Source organism: Pseudophryne corroboree, chromosome 4 (assembly GCF_028390025.1).
Source record: "Pseudophryne corroboree isolate aPseCor3 chromosome 4, aPseCor3.hap2, whole genome shotgun sequence".
Taxonomy (NCBI): Eukaryota; Metazoa; Chordata; class Amphibia; order Anura; family Myobatrachidae; genus Pseudophryne; species Pseudophryne corroboree.
Window position 1 is genome coordinate 76362391 of NC_086447.1, and position 22033 is coordinate 76384423.

General features: G+C 47.5%; 1 protein-coding gene across 2 annotated transcripts in view; it reads left to right on the forward strand.

Annotated features, from left to right (window-relative positions):
* Positions 1–2371: 2371 nt before the first annotated feature.
* The window catches only part of LOC134908919 (cytochrome P450 2K6-like), a 170197-nt gene continuing 150535 nt past the window's right edge, over positions 2372–22033 (forward strand). For both annotated transcript variants that reach the window (XM_063915165.1, XM_063915164.1), the window contains exon 1: positions 2372–2462. The gene's annotated coding sequence lies outside the window, so the exon portion shown is untranslated. The remainder of the gene's footprint in view (positions 2463–22033) is intronic.

The window sequence follows — 22033 nt, forward strand, 5'->3', positions numbered from 1 at the left end:
AGAGGCGACCTGGGGTACAAACGTGGATTTCCCAGCTGTTGCCGTGGCCACCAGGTCTGAAAGACCGACCCCAAATAACTCCTCCCCTTCTTCCAAATGCCGTTTGGAATCCGCATCACCTGACCACTGTCGTGTCCATAACCCTCTACTGGCAGAAATGGACAACGCACTTAGACTTGATGCCAGTCGGCAAATATTCCGCTGTGCATCACGCATATATAGAAATGCATCTTTTAAATGCTCTATAGGCAATAATATACTGTCCCTATCTAGGGTATCAATATTTTCAGTCAGGGAATCCGACCACGCCAACCCAGCACTGCACATCCAGGCTGAGGCGATTGCTGGTCGCAGTATAACACCAGTATGTGTGTAAATACATTTTAGGATACCCTCCTGCTTTCTATCAGCAGGATCCTTAAGGGCGGCCATCTCAGGAGAGGGTAGAGCCCTTGTTCTTTCAAGCGTGTGAGCGCTTTATCCACCCTAGGGGGTGTTTCCCAACGCACCCTAACCTCTGGAGGGAAAGGATATAATGCCAATAACATTTTAGAAATTATCAGTTGTTATCGGGGGAAACCCACGCATCATCACACACCTCATTTAATTTCTCAGATTCAGGAAAACTACAGGTAGTTTTTCCTCACCGAACATAATACCCCTTTTTGGTGGTACTCGTATTATCAGAAATGTGTAAAACATTATTTCATTGCCTCAATCATGTAACGTGTGGCCCTACTGGAAGTCACATTTGTCTCTTCACCGTCGACACTGGAGTCAGTATCCGTGTCGGCGTCTATATCTGCCATCTGAGGTAACGGGCGCTTTAGAGCCCCTGACGGCCTATGAGACGTCTGGACAGGCACAAGCTGAGTAGCCGGCTGTCTCATGTCAACCACTGTCTTTTATACAGAGCTGACACTGTCACGTAATTCCTTCCAACAGTTCATCCACTCAGGTGTCGACCCCCTAGGGGGTGACATCACTATTACAGGCAATCTGCTCCATCTCCACATCATTTTTCTCCTCATACATGTCGACACAAACGTACCGACACACAGCACACACACAGGGAATGCTCTGATAGAGGACAGGACCCCACTAGCCCTTTGGGGAGACAGAGGGAGAGTTTGCCAGCACACACCAGAGCGCTATATATATACAGGGATAACCTTATATAAGTGTTTTTCCCCTTATAGCTGCTGTATTTTTAATACTGCGCGTAATTAGTGCCCCCCTCTCTTTTTTAACCCTTTCTGTAGTGTAGTGACTGCAGGGGAGAGCCAGGGAGCTTCCCTCCAACGGAGCTGTGAGGGAAAATGGCGCCAGTGTGCTGAGGAGATAGGCTCCGCCCCCTTCTCGGCGGCCTTATCTCCCGTTTTTCTGTGTATTCTGGCAGGGGTTAAATTCATCCATATAGCCCAGGAGCTATATGTGATGCATTTTTTGCCATCCAAGGTGTTTTTATTGCGTCTCAGGGCGCCCCCCCCCCCCAGCGCCCTGCACCCTCAGTGACCGGAGTGTGAAGTGTGCTGAGAGCAATGGCGCACAGCTGCAGTGCTGTGCGCTACCTTGTTGAAGACAGGACGTCTTCTGCCGCCGATTTTCCGGACCTCTTCTGTCTTCTGGCTCTGTAAGGGGGCCGGCGGCGCGGCTCTGGGACCTATCCATGGCTGGGCCTGTGATCGGTCCCTCTGGAGCTAATGTCCAGTAGCCTAAGAAGCCCAATCCACTCTGCACGCAGGTGAGTTCGCTTCTTCTCCCCTTAGTCCCTCGATGCAGTGAGCCTGTTGCCAGCAGGTCTCACTGAACATAAAAAACCTAAAACTAAACTTTTCACTAAGCAGCTCAGGAGAGCCACCTAGTGTGCACCCTTCTCGTTCGGGCACAAAAATCTAACTGAGGCTTGGAGGAGGGTCATAGGGGGAGGAGCCAGTGCACACCAGGTAGTTCTAAAGCTTTACTTTTGTGCCCAGTCTCCTGCGGAGCCGCTATTCCCCATGGTCCTTACGGAGTCCCCAGCATCCACTAGGACGTCAGAGAAATAATATTTACATATTAAAAAAAAATACTTTTTAAACTATAATAAATAAAACATTTAAAAAAAAACAATATTATGAACAGTTTTAAAGGAAAAAAATGTCAGTTAAGTGGTTAACATCAGAAATGGCCACGGGTCTCCTTTGTGCATGCGCAAACAGGATTTTTTTGTGCATTTGCAAGTGCTATGAATACTTTTTCCATCAAATTGTTTTGATGCGATGGTTAGTTACCATTCCATCGAAAAGATTCCATTACATCGATGTTAGTTACCATTACATCATTTATGCTGAGCTTCCGATGTTCATCCCTACTGCCAGGCAGTGGAACAGCCAGGCACTAGGACCCAGCAATGAACACCCTCATCCCTTCCTTGCTCTCTCTCCCCTGTGACAAGGAAGTTGCAGCTCTCTGACAGTAAGGTGAGCAAAAACATTGTTTACATCCGAAGTCAGGGTCATTCTGAGGGGCTTATACTGAAAGCACCATAGAAAGAACAGCAGCTTGGTTGGGAAAATACTCTGCTACTGTATACCTGACTTGAAAGTGTGTCTAATGGGTACAGGGAGGCAGCTGTCTCCTGGGTTCTTCCACCTTCCACCATCACACCTCACCTGGAACTTTGTTATGGAAGAGGAGGGGTGGAAGGCAGGGGTTAAAAAATTACAGCTTGCAGGGGCAAGAACAGGATTTGTGGGGCGTTGCATTCTATGATATACACATACTGTATGTACATGTGTGTATGTATGTATATATATATATATATATGTATGTTCTGTATGTGTGTGTATGTATATATATATATATATATATATATATATACTAGGTGATTCATCGCGCCCTACGGGCGCTCTTCACACCGTCGTGAGGGGCTTCACCCCCTTAACCCTTGAACGCTCTTGTGGCATGCAATAGTTGTATAATATGGAGTATTACCTCCAATCATAATTGTGTGAGTGGTTAAATATTGCACGGACAAAGGGTGTGCGATGGTTACGGGGTCGTAGGCCCTTGCAACGGTGTGAACAGTGCACGCAGGGCCTGATGAATCACCTAGTAGGTGCTGTAGTTGGGGGAGTGGCGGGAGCGGGGGAGACGCGGGTGGGGGAGGGGGGCCGTGGGTGGGGGAGGGCTATTATATAGGATATATATACTGTGTATGTTACATAGAACAAATGCACACATATGCACACATACATTTTAACATAAACCATACCTCCCAACAGTAAAAAAGTCATGAGGAGGGACCCCTATGTGCGCGTAGCGTGTGCCCACCTGACAAGAGGGCGTGGCCTGTGGCTTCACAGTAGGGCCCGCGATCACAAGCCATGCCCTGTTTGCGTCACTGAGGGCTCTGTGAGCTGCTGGCAGGCCCCCTCTCCCTCTTTCTCCAGTGAATTGACGCTGTGCGCATGGCATCTCTTCACCGCTGCTCTACTAAGCAGAGCAGCAGTGACAGGAGCCTCCCAACTGCCCCATCCCCCACACACACACACACTTCATGACACTACGGCCCGTTGGTGGGACAGTCCCAAAAAATGGGACTGTCCCGCAAAAGTCAGGGCAGTCGGGAGGTATGACATAAATACAGACACACAAACACACACAGAATACATACGCGTTTTAACAGAGAAGGGGGCCCCTGTGCAGACACCGGGAAGGCCCCCTCCTCTGCACTGCGTAATAGTCTCCGGCATCGTGCCGGGGTCTACTGCTCATGTGCCAGTCTCTGGAAAAACATAGCGCCCGCCATGTTCAGGGACCAAACTCACTACTGCGCAGGCACAGCAGCCATTTTGATGGAGATTTTTGCCATAGCTGCAGTGCCCAAAGCTGGAATCCGGAGAGGTAAGTGTTCAAATATGGGTGCAATCTGTGCAGTGTGGGACCCAGGAGCCGTGTGCACCACACACGGAATACCGATGATTCCCACATCGAACACATACAGATGGGTCCATGTTTATCTTGACCTTTAATAGGATTAACTGAGACTCGGCAGTCGGACTTAATCCCCTGCTGTATTGTTCTCTGTATTGTATTGCAGCTGAGAACAATAGATGAAAGGTTTATGTAAATAAACCATGTTGTGCCTAGGCACAGCAAACTACCCAAGATAACCGTAGACCCATCTGTACATATATATATATATATATATATACACATAGAACACATACATATATACACACATAGAACACATACATATATGCACACATAGAACACACACACAGATATAGAACACATACTGTACACACACTTACACTCTAGCCGGTCCTCAGGAAATAGTGGAGGATTTCACCATTAGACAATGCACCCACGGCAAAATGTTGCAATTTGTTGGTTAGCAGGGAGGGGGGGAGTCAATATGATGCCCTTCTCTGAGAATTTGTGTGTGTGTGTGTGTGTGTGTGTGTGTGTGTGTGTGTGTGTGTGTGTGACTCTATCCACGAGGGACAAAAATATGCTCTGTTCCTTGACTTCCCTCTTACTTTCTGATTACTATCACCTGTGTTGAAACCACTTTCTCTGACGTCCTAGTGGATGCTGGGTACTCCGTAAGGACCATGGGGTATAGACGGGCTCCGCAGGAGACTGGGCACTCTTAAAAGAAAGATTAGGTACTATATCTGGTGTGCACTGGCTCCTCCCTCCATGCCCCTCCTCCAGACCTCAGTTAGTATCTGTGCCCGGCCAGAGCTGGATGCACCCTAGGGGCTCTCCTGAGCTTCCTAGAAAAGAAAGTATTTGTTAGGTTTTTTATTTTCAGTGAGATCTGCTGGCAACAGACTCACTGCTTCGTGGGACTGAGGGGAGAGAAGCGAACCTACCTGCTTGCAGCTAGCTTGGGCTTCTAAGGCTACTGGACACCATTAGCTCCAGAGGGATCGAATACAGGCCCAGCCTCGGTCGTCCGGTCCCGGAGCCGCGCCGCCGTCCCCCTCGCAGAGCCAGAAGAATGAAGAGAAGTGGAAAAGCGGCGGCTGAAGACTCCGGTCTTCATTAAGGTAGCGCACAGCACTGCAGCTGTGCGCCATTGCTCCCTCTGCACACCACACACTCCGGTCACTGATGTGTGCAGGGCGCTGGGGGGGCGCCCTGGGCAGTAATTAGAGTACCTTACATGGCTAAATAGCACATAATACAGTTATTAAACTGTATATGTGCATAATCCCCCGCCATAAAACAAATAAAAAAGCGTGAGAAGTCCGCCGAGAAAGGGGTGGGGCTATCTTCCTCAGCACACCAGTGCCATTTTCTCTTCACAGATCCGCTGGAAGAACGCTCCCCAGGCTCTCCCCTGCAGTTCCAGACTTCTAGGGTAAAAAAGAGAGGGGGGGCACATAAATTTAGGCGCAAATTGTGTATAATAGCAGCTATTGGGAAAAATCACTCAGTATAGTGTGCATCCCTGTGATATATAGCGCTGTGGTGTGTGCTGGCATACTCTCTCTCTGTCTCCCCTATGGACTTAGTGGGGTCCTGTCCTCAGTTAGAGCATTCCCTGTGTGTGTGCGGTGTGTCGGTACGGCTGTGTCGACATGTTTGATGAGGAGGCTTATGTGTAGGCGGAGCAGGTGCCGATAAGTGTGATGTCACCCCCTGCGGGGCCGACACCAGAGTGGGTGGATATGTGGAAGGTCTTAACCGACAGTATCAACTCCTTACATAAAAGGTTTGATGACGTGACAGCTGTGGGACAGCCGGCTTCTCAGCCCGCGCCTGCCCAAGCACCTCAAAGGCCATCAGGGGCTCAAAAACGCCCGCTACCTCAGATGGCAGACACAGATGTCGACACGGAGTCTGACTCCAGTGTAGACGATGATGAGACATATACACAATCCACAAAGGGCATTTGTTGCATGATTACGGCAATGAAAAATGTGTTGCACATTTCTGATATTAACCCGGTTACCACTAAAAAGGGTATTATGTTTGGGGAGAAAAAGCAGCCAGTGACTTTTCCCCCATCTGATGAGCTGAATGAATTGTGTGAAGAAGCGTGGGTTTCCCCCCGATAAGAAACTAGTGATTTCTAAGAGGTTACTGATGGCGTACCCTTTCCCGCCAGAGGACAGGTTACGTTGGGAAACATCTCCTAGGGTGGACAAGGCACTCACACGCTTATCTAAAAGGGTGGCACTGCCGTCTCAGGATACAGCCGCCCTAAAGGAGCCTGCAGATAGAAAGCAGGAGGCTATCCTGAAGTCTGTATATACACACTCAGGTACTATACTGAGACCTGCAATTGCTTCAGCATGGATGTGTAGTGCTGCAGTTGCGTGGTCTGATACCCTGTCAGAGAATATTGATACCCTCGACAGGGACACTATTTTGCTAACCATAGAGCATATAAAAGACGTTGTCTTATATATGAGAGATGCACAGAGGGATATTTGCCGGCTGGCATCTAGAATTAATGCAATGTCCATTTCTGCCAGGAGAGTATTATGGACTCTGCAGTGGACAGGTGATGCGGATTCTAAAAGGCACATGGAGGTTTTGCCTTACAAGGGTGAGGAATTGTTTGGGGATGGTCTCTCGGACCTCGTTTCCACAACAACTGCTGGGAAGTCGACATTTTTACCTCAGGTTCCCTCACAGCCTAATAAAGCACCGTATTATCAGGTACAGTCCTTTCGGCCCCAGAAAAGCAAGCGGGTCAGAGGCGCTTCCTTTCTGCCCAGAGGCAAGGGAAGAGGGAAAAAGCTGCACCAGACAGCCAGTTCCCAGGATCAAAAATCTTCCCCCGCTTCCTCTAAGTCCACCGCATGACGCTGGGGCTCCACAGGCGGAGCCAGGTGCGGTGGGGGCGCGTCTCCGGAACTTCAGCGAACAGTGGGTTCGCTCACAGGTGGATCCCTGGGTTCTGCAAGTAGTATCACAGGGATACAAGCTGGAGTTCGAGGCGACTCCCCCTCGCTGTTACCTCAAATCAGCCTTGCCTGCTGCTCTCAGAGAAAGGGAGGTAGTACTGGCGGCAATTCACAAGCTGTATCTTCAGTAGGTGATAATCAAGGTACCCCTCTTTCAATAGGGACGGGGTTACTATTCCACAATGTTTGTGGTACCGAAACCAGACGGTTCGGTGAGACCCATTCTAAATTTGAAATCCTTGAACATTTATATAAAAAAGTTCAAGTTCAAGATGGAATCGCTCAGGGCGGTAATTGCAAGCCTGGAAGAGGGGGATTTTATGGTGTCATTGGACATCAAGGATGCTTACCTGCATATCCCCATTTATCCACCCCACCAGGAGTACCTAAGGTTTGTGGTAGAGGACTGTCATTACCAATTCCAGACGCTGCCGTTTGGTCTGTCCACGGCACCGCGGGTATTTACCAAGGTAATGGCCGAAATGATGATGCTCCTCCGAAAGAAAGGAGTCATAATTATCCCGTACTTGGACGATCTCCTTATAAAGGCGAGGTCCAAAGAGCAGTTGCTAGTCAGCGCAGCACTATCTCAGGAAGTGCTGCATCAGCACGGCTGGATTCTGAATATCCCAAAGTCACAGCTGATTCCTGCGAAGCATCTGCTGTTCTTGGGCATGATTCTGGACACAGAACAGAAGAAGGTGTTTCTCCCGGAGGAGAAGGCCCAGGAATTATCATCTCTGGTCAGGGACCTCCTGAAACCAAAGCAGGTGTCGGTGCATCACTGCACGCGAGTCCTGGGAAAGATGGTAGCTTCTTACGAAGCAACTCCCTTCGGCAGATTCCATGCAAGGATCTTTCAGTGGGATCTGTTAGACAAGTGGTCCGGATAGCATCTCCAGATGCATCGGTTGATCACCCTGTCCCCGAGGGCCAGGGTGTCTCTGCTGTGGTGGCTGCAGAGTGCTCATCTGCTCGAAGGCCGCAGATTTGGCATACAGGACTGGGTCCTGGTGACCACGGATGCAAGCCTCCGAGGTTGGGGGGCAGTCACCCAGGGAAGAAACTTCCAAGGACAATGGTCGAGTCAGGAAACTTCCCTACACATAAATATTCTGGAACTAAGGGCCATTTACAACACCCTGAGTCAAGCAGAACCCCTGCTTCAAAACCAACCAGTTCTGATTCAGTCAGACAACATCACGGCAGTCGCCCATGTAAATCGACAGGGCGGCACAAGAAGCAGGATGGCAATGGCAGAAGCCACAAGGATTCTTCGATGGGTGGAGAATCACGTGCTAGCACTGTCAGCATTCCGGGAGTGGACAACTGGGAAACAGACTTCCTCAGCAGACACGACCTCCAACCGGGAGAGTGGGGACTTCATCCAGAAGTCTTCAAGCTGATTGTAAATCGCTGGGAACGGCCACAGGTGGACATGATGGCGTCCCGCCTCAACAAAAAGCTAAAAAGATATTGCGCCAGGTCAAGGAACCCTCAGGCGATAGCTGTGGACGCTCTAGTGACACCGTGGGTGTACCAGTCGGTGTATGTGTTCCCTCCTCTTCCTCTCATAACCAAGGTACTGAGGATAATAAGAAAAAGGGGAGTAAAAACTATACTCATTGTTCCGGATTGACCAAGAAGGACTTGGTACCCAGAACTTCAAGAGATGATCACAGAGGACCCATGGCCTCTGCCTCTCAGACAGGACCTGTTGCAGCAGGGGCCCTGTCTGTTCCAAGACTTACCGCGGCTGCGTTTGACGGCATGGCGGTTGAACGCCGGATCCTAAAGTAAAAGGGCATTCCGGTGAAGTCATTCCTACGCTGATAAAAGCTAGGAAGGATGTGACAGCAAAACATTATCACCGCATATGGCGAAAATATGTTGCTTGGTGTGAGGCCAAGAAGGCCCCAACGGAGGAATTTCAGATGGGTCGATTTCTGCACTTCCTACAGTCAGGAGTGACTATGGGCCTTAAATTGGGTTCCATAAAAGTCCAGATTTCGGCCCTGTCTATTTTCTTTCAAAAAGAACTGGCTTCACTGCCTGAAGTTCAAACGTTTGTTAAGGGAGTGCTCCATATTCAGCCCCCTTTTGTGCCTCCAGTGGCACCTTGGGATCTCAACGTTGTGTTGGATTTCCTAAAATCACATTGGTTTGAGCCACTTAAAACCGTGGAGCTAAAATATCTCACGTGGAAAGTGGTCATGCTATTGGCCTTGGCTTCGGCCAGGCGTGTGTCAGAATTGGCAGCTTTGTCGTGTAAAAGCCCATATCTGATTTTCCATATGGACAGGGCAGAATTGAGGACTCGTCCTCAGTTTCTCCCAAAGGTGGTATCAGCTTTTCAACCTATTGTGGTGCCTGTGGCTACTCGGGACTTGGAGGATTCCAAGTTGCTGGACGTAGTTCGGGCCCTAAAAATCTATGTTTCCAGGACAGCTGGAGTCAGGAAAACTGACTCGCTATTTATCCTGCATGCACCCAACAAGCTGGGTGCTCCTGCTTCAAAGCAGACTATTGCTCGCTGGATCTGTAGCACGATTCAACTTGCACATTCTGCGGCTGGACTGCCGCATCCTAAATCAGTAAAAGCCCATTCCACAAGGAAAGTGGGCTCATCTCGGGCGGCTGCCCGAGGGGTCTCGGCTTTACAACTTTGCCGAGCTACTACTTGGTCAGGTTCAAACACATTTGCAAAATTCTACAAGTTTGATACCCTGGCTGAGGAGGACCTTGAGTTTGCTCATTCGGTGCTGCAGAGTAATCCGCACTCTCCCGCCCGTTTTGGAGCTTTGGTATAATCCCCATGGTCCTTACGGAGTACCCAGCATCCACTAGGACATCAGAGAATATAAGAATTTACTCACCGGTAATTCTATTTCTCGTAGTCCGTAGTGGATGCTGGGAGCCCGTCCCAAGTGCGGACTCTCTGCAATACTGGTATATAGTTATTGCTTAACTAAAAGGGTTTTGTTATGAGCCATCTGTTAATGAGGCTCATTTGTTGTTCATACTTTTAACTGGGTATAGTTATCACAAGTTGTACGGTGTGATTGGTGTGGCTGGTATGAGTCTTACCCTGGATTCCAAATCCTTTCCTAGTAATGTCAGCTCTTCCGGGCACAGTTTCCCTAACTGAGGTCTGGAGGAGGGGCATGGAGGGAGGAGCCAGTGCACACCAGATATAGTACCTAATCTTTCTTTTAAGAGTGCCCAGTCTCCTGCGGAGCCCGTCTATACCCCGTGGTCCTTACGGAGTACCCAGCATCCACTACGGACTACGAGAAATAGAATTACCGGTGAGAAAATTCTTATTTTCTTACTGATGAACTATTTCGGCACATGTGATGGCAATCCTGAGGTAAGAGGGAAGTCCAGTAACAGGACACATATGGCCCCATTTGTCAGTGATCACATTTGCAATACGATCTGGGTGTAATATTAGCGCCCAGGATCATATTGCAGAATGCAATCACATCAGGTGAATGTATCACCCAGCACAAGCAGGGACAGGAGCCCGTCCCTGAGGTGTGCCGAGTGTGGTGTTGGGGCTTTTGCGCTTGTGCAGTCAAGTTGACCACCATGCACAGTAGCCATTTCCATTGAAGGGTTCCTGGAGAACTACATCCCCGATCTGCTGGAACTACATCTCCAATCTGTAGCACATAGGCTACAATGAGTTACTACTGTATACGGATGGTGGTAGCTGTGGGGGCTAATACCGGGAATGCTTCACATTCCAGATATTGGTAAATCTGGCAGGATTGCATCCCCCATAGAAATCTATGGGGGGAGGGGGGGGGAGAGATATGTGTGCCAGAGGGAATGGAGGGATCGCTGCAGGTGTTGGAGATATCTGCTGCGATCCCTGCTTCATACATTCGTGCATACTTAATATTTGCAGCTACTGTAACTCCTTGTGACCCCTCTTTACTCTAAAGGGTTAACTGCTAAATTGGACAATGTGCCTCCACCCAAGCTAACACTAGAATCCCAGCGCTAGGTTTGCTTGGGTAAACCTAGCCACTGATTTTATATATATATATATATATATATATATATATATATATATATTAAAAAAGAGTGGATTAGTGCGCTTGTCCAAATTATGCGAAGTTCCTTACTGATAAAATATATATATATATATATATAGTCTAAAGTCACAAATAAATTTGGTCAAATGACCAATCCAGTATATGAGTTTTTCAAAAACTTTCCCCGTTTTAACGGGTGGCTGCTCAGTTCTTCAAAAAGTGCCACTAGATATACGTAGCCCAAAAGGAGAATCTGAAAGTAGAGGAAGAAACAGCAGAGCCCCTATAGTGTAGTATCCCTTAAATTAGTTTTTGTCACACGCAAGAATAATATTGCGTACCGGATTACGGCTTGACTCAATGCCTATCGGTCCCCTGGTCTTCTAGTCCACGTCTCTGTCGGAGTCTAGATAGAGTCAGGAGAGAGGGAATCGCTATATAGCGTAGTAGTAACTCGGAAATTAGCATCAGCTGTTACGTCTCACATAAAATTACATGCGTACCAGGGCCCTCATTCCGAGTTGTTCGCTCGGTATTTTTCATCGCATCGCAATGAAAATCCGCTTAGTACGCATGCGCAATGTTCGCACTGCGACTGCGCCAAGTAACTTTGCTATGTAGAAAGTAATTTTACTCACGGCTTTTTCATCGCTCCAGCGATCGTAATGTGATTGACAGGAAATGGGTGTTACTGGGCGGAAACACGGCGTTTCAGGGGCGTGTGGCTGAAAACGCTACCGTTTCCGGAAAAAACGCAGGAGTGGCCGGAGAAACGGTGGGAGTGCCTGGGCGAACGCTGGGTGTGTTTGTGACGTCAACCAGGAACGACAAGCACTGAACTGATCGCACAGGCAGAGTAAGTCTGAAGCTACTCTGAAACTGCTAAGTAGTTAGTAATCGCAATATTGCGAATACATCGGTCGCAATTTTAAGAAGCTAAGATTCACTCCCAGTAGGCGGCGGCTTAGCGTGTGTAACTCTGCTAAATTCGCCTTGCGACCGATCAACTCGGAATGAGGGCCCAGATAAAGCAATAATTTGTGCATGTCAGTATCAATACTTAAGTCCCGGTCCTCATCAGAGGGTGATGGTCATCTGGAGACCCTTATGATGCATCCTAATAGCTGCAGATAGTAACAGCTTGATCTCAGCCGTGTTGAACTAGAAGACTCGGAATAAACCTTCCTGGCAGTACCATTTGGAGAGCAGGATTACAGCGACAAGGGTTTCCAGATGACCATCACCCTCTGATGAGGACCGGGACTTAAGTATTGATACTGACATGCACAAATTATTGCTTTATCTGGTACGCATGTAATTTTATGTGAGACGTAACAGCTGATGCTAATTTCCGAGTAACTACTACGCTATATAGCGATTCCCTCTCTCCTGACTCTATCTAGACTCCGACAGAGACGTGGACTAGAAGACCAGGGGACCGATAGGCATTGAGTCAAGCCGTAATCCGGTATGCAATATTATTCTTGCGTGTGACAAAAACTAATTTAAGGGATACTACACTATAGGCGCTCTGCTGTTTCTTCCTCTACTTTCAGATAGATATATATATATATATATATATATATAAAACCCAAAAGGTAATATATATGTAATGACCCCAGTCACTAGGAATAGTTTTAGATACTGCAGTACCTAGGTTGGCACGCAGTGGGGCCGTTATTTGACAAAGTATAGTTACACTGGATACATTGGAATTCTGTTTAAAAAACAATCCTACTTTATAATCTACAGCTGTAGATTGTAAATATTAAAGGTGTTAAACGTTCCACTCTTTCAATCATATTTTAACTGAAGTTCTTGCTAAATATTAAACATTGCTGGTACACTGGAATTTTTCCTATGGCTTAGTCCTTATAAAGCCTCTGGCTAGAAGTGATATCCTCTGTGTACACTTAAACTTGCTGATTTAAAAGGTAACAATATATTATTGTGTCAATATTCTCCAAGTTAGCTACATTAGTTTCAATAGCTGTATACAGTTTCAGAATGACAAGTCTATTTCATTAAATGGCCCCTAACCTGTAGCACAAAATTCGTTATATATGCCATCATATGCCCATGTGGGCGTTATTATATAGGCAAAACAGAGTGCCAATTCAAAGTTAGGATGGCACAGCACAGGCTGGCCATCAGAAATGCACTAGCTACAGGAGGGGGTGACCAGCCTGTTGCCAAGCATTTTGCGGAATTTCGCCACAGTATGGCCACCCTTAAACATCGCATTATAGATCACGTCCCGGAAACTTTACGGGGGGGCAATAGGGGCAAGAGGCTCCTACAGCTTGAATCCATGTGGATCCACAGGTTGAACACGTTAAAACCCAATGGGCTCAATGACAATTTGGGCCTAATTAACTTCATTTAAGAATCACTTTTCTAGTCGGATTGTCAGTAACAATAAATGTTCTTTGAATAATTATACCTCTTTTTATGGCACGTTAATAGATCCAGTAATAGGGCAGCGAGTAAGGGCTGTCAGTTTGGATAAGCTGTCTACTTTTTAACAGTAATATCACTGTGTAAGGGTTAATTGAAACCCGGGATAAAGGATGTCTGATGGACATTCCAAACTGTTAATCAGAATGATAGGGCCAGGTGCAATAGGCCACCGTTTTTTATAGGAATTTTACGATTATGTAACTAACATGTTTTAACATAAGAATATGTAAAATAAGTTTTAGCTAAATATCACGTTTTATGCACAATAATATCCAATTTAAGTGTTGATGTATTGTTTTCTTGATATGATTGTTGTGTTATCGCTGCTTGCACTGAAGTTGCATTTGTATTACACGTAGCGTTGCCATGGACACAACGGAGGGGTCCCGCGACGTCACTTCCGGTCCACGCTGATCAGGGCGGAAGCACGGAGCGGAGGCTCCGACGGGTGCCCAGTTGGTAACGAACAGATGATTGAATTCATGTGCACACGGGGTGAGTAATGAGTTATGCTATTTAAGTTGGTTTGATGCACTGTCACTTTATCCTGACGAAGGGGAGTTTGGTCCCCGAAACGTAGATGTCACTTGCTGTGAATACACTGTAATTTGCAAGTCTCCGAGTGCCGCCTCTTTTTTTCTCTATATATATATATATATATATATACTGCTCAAAAAAATAAATGGAACACTTAAACAACACAATGAAACTCCAAGTCAATCACACTTCTGTGAAATCAAACTGTCCACTTAGGAAGCAACACTGATTGACAATCAATTTCACATACTGTTGTGCAAATGGAACAGACAACAGGTGGAAATTATAGGCAATTAGCAAGACACCCTCAATAAAGGAGTTGTTCTGCAGGTGGTGACCACAGACCACTTCTCAGCTCCTATATTTTCTGGCTGATGTTTTGGTCACTTTTGAAAGCTGGCGGTGCTTTCACTCTAGTGGTAGCATGAGACGGAGTCTACAACCCACACAAGTGGCTCAGGTAGTGCAGCTCATCCAAGATGGCACATCAATGCGAGCTGTGGCAAGAAGGTTTGCTGTGTCTGTCAGCGTAGTGTCCAGAGCATGGAGGCGCTACCAGGAGACAGGCCAGTACATCAGGAGACGTGAAGGCGGCCGTAGGAGGGCAACAACACAGCAGCAGGACCGCTACCTCCGCCTTTGTGCAAGGTGGAACAGGAGGAGCACTGCCAGAGCCCTGCAAAATGACCTCCAGCAAGCCACAAATGTGCATGTGTCTACTCAAACGTTCAGAAACAGACTCCATGAGGATAGTATGAGGGCCCAACGTCCACAGGTGGGGGTTGTGCTTACAGCCCAACACCGTGCAGGACGTTTGGCATTTGCCAGAGAACACCAAGATTGGCAAATTCGCCACTGGCACCCTGTGCTCTTCACAGATGAAAGCAGGTTCTCACTGAGCACATGTGACAGATGTGACAGATTCTGGAGACGCCAAGGAGAACGTTCTGCTGCCTGCAACATCCTCCAGCATGACCGGTTTGGCAGTGGGTCAGTAATGGTGTGGGGTGGCATTTCTTTGGGTGTCGCACAGACCTCCATGGGCTCACCAGAGGTAGCCTGATTACCATTAGGTAACGAGATGAGCTCCTCAGACCCCTTGTGAGACCATATGCTGGTGCGGTTGGCCCTGGGATCCTCCTAATGCAAGACAATGCTAGATCTCATGTGACTGGAGTGTGTCAGCAGTTCCTGCAAGACAAAGGCATTGATGCTATGGACTGGCCCGCCCGTTCCCCAGACCTGAATCCAATTGAGCATATCTGGGACATCATGTCTCGCTCCATCACCAATGCCACGTTGCACCACAGACTTTCCAGGAGTTGGCGGATGCTTTAGTCCAGGTCTGGGAGGAGATCCCTCAGAAGACCATCCGCCATCTCATCAGAAGCATGCCCAGGCGTTGTAGGGAGGTCATACAGGCACGTGGAGGCCACAAAAATTACTGAACCTCATTTTGACTTGTTTTAAGGGCATTACATCAAAGTTGGATTAGCCTGTAGTGTGTTTTTCCACTTTAATTTTGAGTGTGACTCCAAATCCAGACCTCCATAGGTTAATAAATTAGATTTCCATTGATAATTTTTGTGTGATTTTGTTGTCGGCACATTCAACTATGTAAAGATCAAAGTATTTAATAAGAATATTTCATTCATTCAGATCTAGGATGTGTTATTTTAGTGTTCCCTTTATTTTTTACAGCAGTATATATATATATATATATATATATATATATAAAACCCAAAAGGTAATATATATGTAATGACCCCAGTCACTAGGAATAGTTTTAGATACTGCAGTACCTAGGTTGGCACGCAGTGGGGCCGTTATTTGACAAAGTATAGTTACACTGGATACATTGGAATTCTGTTTAAAAAACAATCCTACTTTATAATCTACAGCTGTAGATTGTAAATATTAAAGGTGTTAAACGTTCCACTCTTTCAATCATATTTTAACTGAAGTTCTTGCTAAATATTAAACATTGCTGGTACACTGGAATTTTTCCTATGGCTTAGTCCTTATAAAGCCTCTAGCTAGAAGTGATATCCTCTGTGTACACTTAAACTTGCTGATTTAAAAGGTAACAATATATTATTGTGTCAATATTCTCCAAGTTAGCTACATTAGTTTCAATAGCTGTATACAGTTTCAGAATGACAAGTCTATTTCAGCAGATGTTAATATATTGTCTCACAAATGTTTCTTTTAACTAATTACTCTGTGTCACGATCCGGGTTATTTGACATGATTCTTTACCTTCCAAGTGTCTCCTGAGACTAGTCCAGCGTTACAAAACGGGATTCCATCTACGCTGTCTGCGTGCAGCGCGCTGTATATCTTTACCTCAAGTCTCTTCCCTGTGATCCCGCAGCGCTGTCATGGCAGCCTTACAGTTTAGTTGCAGTGTTTAAAAAATGGCGTCTCCTGAACTCCGCAGCCTCCGCCGCCATTACTGCTGTTTACCACATGGAATATACTGTCAAAGTCGAAAAATATAGCGACCTATGATGCCTTGTACTAACCCCAATGCACGTGCCCGCTGCTCGCGCACCGACCCCCCCGTGCGTACGCATCCCCTCAGGTTGCGTAGGGGACGCTCTGACGTCGCCTGCGCAGGGAGATGGGTATTTACGGCGGTGTTTGTGTGCGACTAGCGAGCGACTCGATCGCTACATATTTAACCAATATAATGCGTTTTATAGTTAATATTCCCCTTAATAATGTCAGCAAGTATGGTAAGTTTAAAACGGTTCTTGGACCTGATAAATTCTCCTTTACATGCTGGGAGGGTTCAGATAAATGTTGGAGGGTAGTATTTGGTGTCCAGCTGTGGGGTATTGAAGAAGTGTTGTGCCTATGACAGCTGGGAGGGATTCGCATAGTTCCTGCTCATGGTTATGCACAGGAGTAGAACATAAGATTAATTGCATTCGGAATAAATTACACAAATGCAGGGTGGGGGACTGGAATTCAGTCACCTCTTTCACACAGACCGAAAACAAATAGCCTTACTTACAATAAGCTTTGAGATTCTATGAAGAGGGCTTATACCTTTGTTTATGAATAGGTCCAGGTTTCTCTCCAGAATAATGAGTGCTGAGATGTCATTGTCTCAACTGAAAGAGGTGACCAGGGGGTAAACAAAGCACAGAGACAGAGTTTGTTTGGAAGATCCAAACAATAGGTTTCCCCAATACAATCAAGAGAGGAATTTAGAATACTGACAAGTCCTAGCCATCGCCCATTTCTTGAACTAACCAATGGAAAGAGGACACATAGTATCTATTGAAGTATGTCTTGAGCTAGTACATAAATATAGTTTGAAATAGACTTAGGGACACAAGAGTCTTCTCTCCCCACAACGGTTTTCATCATTGAATAACCAGGAGCTGGTAACCAGATTTGCGCCTGCGATTCATTCCCTGTGTGTAAGTACTCTCTGTGACCATTCTTAATCTCTGAATGTAATTGTGCCACGATCTCTCTCTCTCTCTCTCTCTCTCTCTCATTGTATGTTATTGTTTGCTATTGTGCTGCTATTGTGTATTTATGTGTAGGTATTTTGTTAGATATTGATGTTAGCTTGTAGTGTATGAATTGTCCACTGTATTTCCCCTTTTAATATAACTTAATCCTGTTAGTAAAGGTGTTGGAACCTTAGTAAGGTATCGTGTGTTTATTACATTGCAGAGGGTATTCAGAGCGTTTAAATCGCTCTAACAGCATTTACATTAACAAGGTTAAGCAGCGTTATATCGCTGCAGTATTTCAGTAGTAAGGTTTACAATACAAACTCAATCATAGTGTGTTGCATACAAGGTTTACTGAGTGTCATCCCGTTAGCATCTGCGCCGCTCATGTTCCCCTCGCGGTCACAGCGTCCGCTACGCTAGTAGCGTATCATTACGGTAGTCGGCCGCCTATAGCATGTTCGACACCAAGCGTAAAGCTGTGAGCGAGCGTGCCGCTCGTGCATCTCGATCACGGCTGAGCGTCTGCTACGCTAAGTGCGTACCCTTACGGTACCCCATACGCCAATTGCGTACTGAGTCTCCTACCTTCATATAGTGAAAGTTATATGGTAATCAAACCAGCATTTTCAATACAAACAGACTTTCCCTCCAAATGCAAACATGGGCGCAGCCATGTTTTTCCTCATCATATGTTATTTTACAACCTATCCACTGTACTCTGGACTCTGCCTAATTATCCAGCCAATGCCTGCTTCCCAGCTGGTATAAATATCCTTCTCCTGGGCTGGATAATCGTCAGTGCTTTGGATGTCTAACCTATACACATGTCTCTCCTGCTTGTGGATTGTACTGCTTGTTTCTCCAGGTATTCCAGCTCCTGTGATTCAGCTCCACTAAGAGACCCGCACCTGTTTCCATCCTGCGGTGCAGCCTGACTTCTGCAGTGTCCCAGCATTGCTCCTGATTACTCTCTACGATTAGACACCAGCTTCCTGCTTACAGCGTTGGTCCTGCTTTGCTTCTAGCCTCCAGTGGTGTCCTGGTATCATTTTCAACTCCTCCTTTCTGCAGCATCGCTCTCCATATTGTACAGCGTACTAACCATGGCCTACCAGCTTTCCACAGTGCTCCTGAGTCGCTTGTATTCTGCTAGCGGTGCTCCACAGTGTCTTCAGTTTACTTCAATGTCATCAGCGGTATTCCTATATTGCCTGCTTCAGTGACCATTCTACCATTGAACCACAGCGTCCATCAATGCTCACCATCGGACTCTAAATCTACAGAGGTGAGTTCTGCACACTTTTCATTCATACTGGTTCCATCCGGTGCACTCTGCAATTACCAAGTACCATCTACTTATGTGCATCTGTGTTGCTCCAGCCTCTGTACACCATCTGCTGGGCAGTACCAGTTCATACCTCTACTCAGCGGTTAGCTTTGGCATATGGACTTACCATCTCCAGTTCTGGCAAGGTCTCTGTGATATTCTGTTCTGCAAGCCACAGCACTAATTACCCTACGTTTCTGGGAACTGTACTGTAATTTACCATTGCACATCTCCTGTGACGTTTTACATATCTAAGGTGTCTTAAGCTGTGTGTTTAATAAAACTGACTTTACCTTTTACAACTTTGTTGTCGTGGTCATGCCTTTGGGCAACTGGTACTAGAGCTCCTGTATGCTTAGGAACCCAATACTACCTCCCCGGTTCACCTACACATCAGCCCCTACATCTGAGGCTTCCCCAGGTCAGCCTCATCCCTCAGTTATGACAGTAAGCACTGACCTAATGGATCTTACCGGAGACCAGACCCAAGCGATTAACCCGATGCAACAACTGGCAGCCCATTTAGAACATCAGGAGGCTGCACAGGGTCAAGTGATTCGCTGTCTCCAGGACCTTTCCACCTGGCTTGATGGAATCCAAGTAACCCTCCGTGGTTCAGGGGCATCCAGTATTCTGACTGCAGTACCTCTGGCGGTAACCCAACCCACCATTCCCATTTCTGCTCCTCGTCTCCATTTGCCAACACCAGCCAAGTTCGCTGGTTCCCCTAATGCCTGTCATGGTTTCAGAAATCAGTGTGAAATACACTTTGAGTTACAGCCTGGCAATTTCCCAACTGACTGCACCAAGGTTGCCTACATCATCTCCCTCCTCAGTGGCTCTGCTTTGGATTGGGCATTACCTCTATGGGAAAAATCCGATGCCCTGCTCTCCTCATATGCAGATTTCGTGGCAACCTTCAGGCACATCTCTGATGAACCGGGACATGTGACATCTGCCCCCACGGATCTCCTCCGGTTATGTCGGGGGACACCGACAGTCAGTCAATATCTGGTACAATTCCAGATCCTAGTGTCCGAACTTTCCTGGAATGATGACGCTCTATATGCAGCCTTCTGGCATGGGTTATCCAAATTAATGAAGGATGAGCTTGCTACTTGAGACTTACCTCCAAAACTTGATGAGCTCATATCTCTGCACCAAAGTCGATCCCCGATTCCGCGAAAGGGCGATTGAGAAAGGAAGGTTCACACTTCCTAAGACTTCTACTGCTACTCCTCCTCGTCAGCTGTCTCCGCCCAAAGATGAGCCCATGAAAGAATTAATCACTCTCGTCTGTCACCTGCAGAGTATAGAAGATGCCTATCCGAACATCTGTGTCTGTATTGTGCTGCTCCTTCTATGTCATCAACGCTTGTCCAAAGCATCAGGAAAACTCCAAATCCTAACCAGTCGAGGAGAGGGCCGGCTAGGAGTAATGAACTCCTCTCCATCTTCATGTAATTGAAATCTTCCAGTTTCACTTCAGGTGTCTCAGCGCTTCAGGAACCTCATTGCTCTGCTGGACTCTGGAGCAGCTGGGAACTTCATGACTGAGTGTTAGGTGCCGCGGTCCGTGGCGCCGCTCGGTCTGCTTCCGAGCGATGCTCACGGCCGCCGCACCTCCCTCGCTGCCCGCCCAGTGCCTAGCAACGCCAGGACGACATGCGTACTGTAGCTGCCGGGTCCCTGGCAAAGCTAGGACGCCGGGCATCCTCAGCCGCCGCGACCATGGCAACAGGGACGCCATTGGCGGACTGCGTTCTCCGTTGCCAGATAAGACTGATTAGTTGTTCGTGCAGCAGTGCAGCTGCACGGCAACAATTAATTAGGGTCTGGGGGCTGGTCTTTCTGGCCCTCCTGTCATTGGCCAGCAGGGCCTTTTTATGTGAGCCAGCACACTGCAGCCTCGCCGGTGATAGCTTCCTGTATGCGGTTCCTGCCTTGCAAAGTTTGTTCCTGGTCTGCAGTATCTGGTCGATCCTGCTCCCCGTGCTCCTGAGTCCTGGAGTTCTGAAGCTGGTCCTGGGAATCCTTCCAGTCCAAGTGAACCTGTTGCAGTCATCTGGGGGTTCTTGCTTATTGGGGTTCTCACCCGGTTTCGTGAGTAGCGGCTTCTGCCGCGTGTTGCGGCCTAGGCCGCTTAGTCCTTGCGTTTGTTTTGTACTGGTGTTTTTGCGGAGGTTTCCACTTTTCACTGTCCTCACCGGTACACAACGGTGCTGTGTGGGGTGTGGACAGTGGTATCTTTTGTTGTTCTTTTCTTTTGGCGGCGTGCTGCACATATATTTAGTTTTAGGGTTTTTAGTAGCCCCTAGCCTTCTGTTTGCTTTAGTTAGAGGTCCCCTTGTTATTATCCTGTCTCGGTTCACGCCTTGTCTCACTCTAAGACCTGGGGGCATCGGAGTTGGGCAGACCTAATCCGCCCTTCAAACGCAGCTGCCGTGGGCCCAAGAAGCCATAGTCACGCATGTCACGTCTAGCAAAGTTTGGGGATCCGGCAGCTGAGACTGGCCCAAGGAGGTAGCAGGCTGGGGAAGAACAAAATGAGGGGATTGGATATAGTTCCTTTGCATGGGATACGGAGCAATGAAGGATGTAGGCAGAGTTTGAGAGTCAGTGGAAAGTATTTATTATGTACAGAGCAGAGGAAGAAAACTGAGCTTGATGAACGGTGACTTGAGAACGTGGTCGTAGACAAAGAACTGTGGAACTGTGGGTGAGAGTAAAGCGAGGCTGAAGACAAGAACCGTGGACTGCGACTTATGAGATGAAACTGCGGTAGAGGAGCTGAGAACTGTGGACGGTAGTTTGGGTCGTTACTGGAGACTGAGAACTGTAGACTGTGGCTTGAAAGATGAAGCTGGAGATAACGAGCTGAGGACTGTGAATGGTGGTTCGAGAACTTGGCTGGAAGTAAGAATCTGCGGACTGTGGCTTGGAGGACGAGGCAATAGACCCGGGGTCGTCCGTGCCCAAAGGGCCATTACCGCTGCCTGTACCCTTGAACCCAGTGCCGCAGACCTCCACCGCCGCTGCCCGGCCACCCCTGAAGCCCGCCCCGCGGCCCCAGCGTTCCGGTAAGACCCCGGACGCTGACAGTACCCCCCTTTGCGGGTGGACTCCGGACACTTATAAGGTTTAGCTGGAAATTTGGCATGAAATGTCCGAAGAAGTCTTGGGGCATGGATGTCCTCTGCCTCTACCCAGGACGTTTCCTCAGGTCCATATCCCTTCCAATCAACTAGGTACTGGAGGCGACCGTATCGTTTGCGGGAG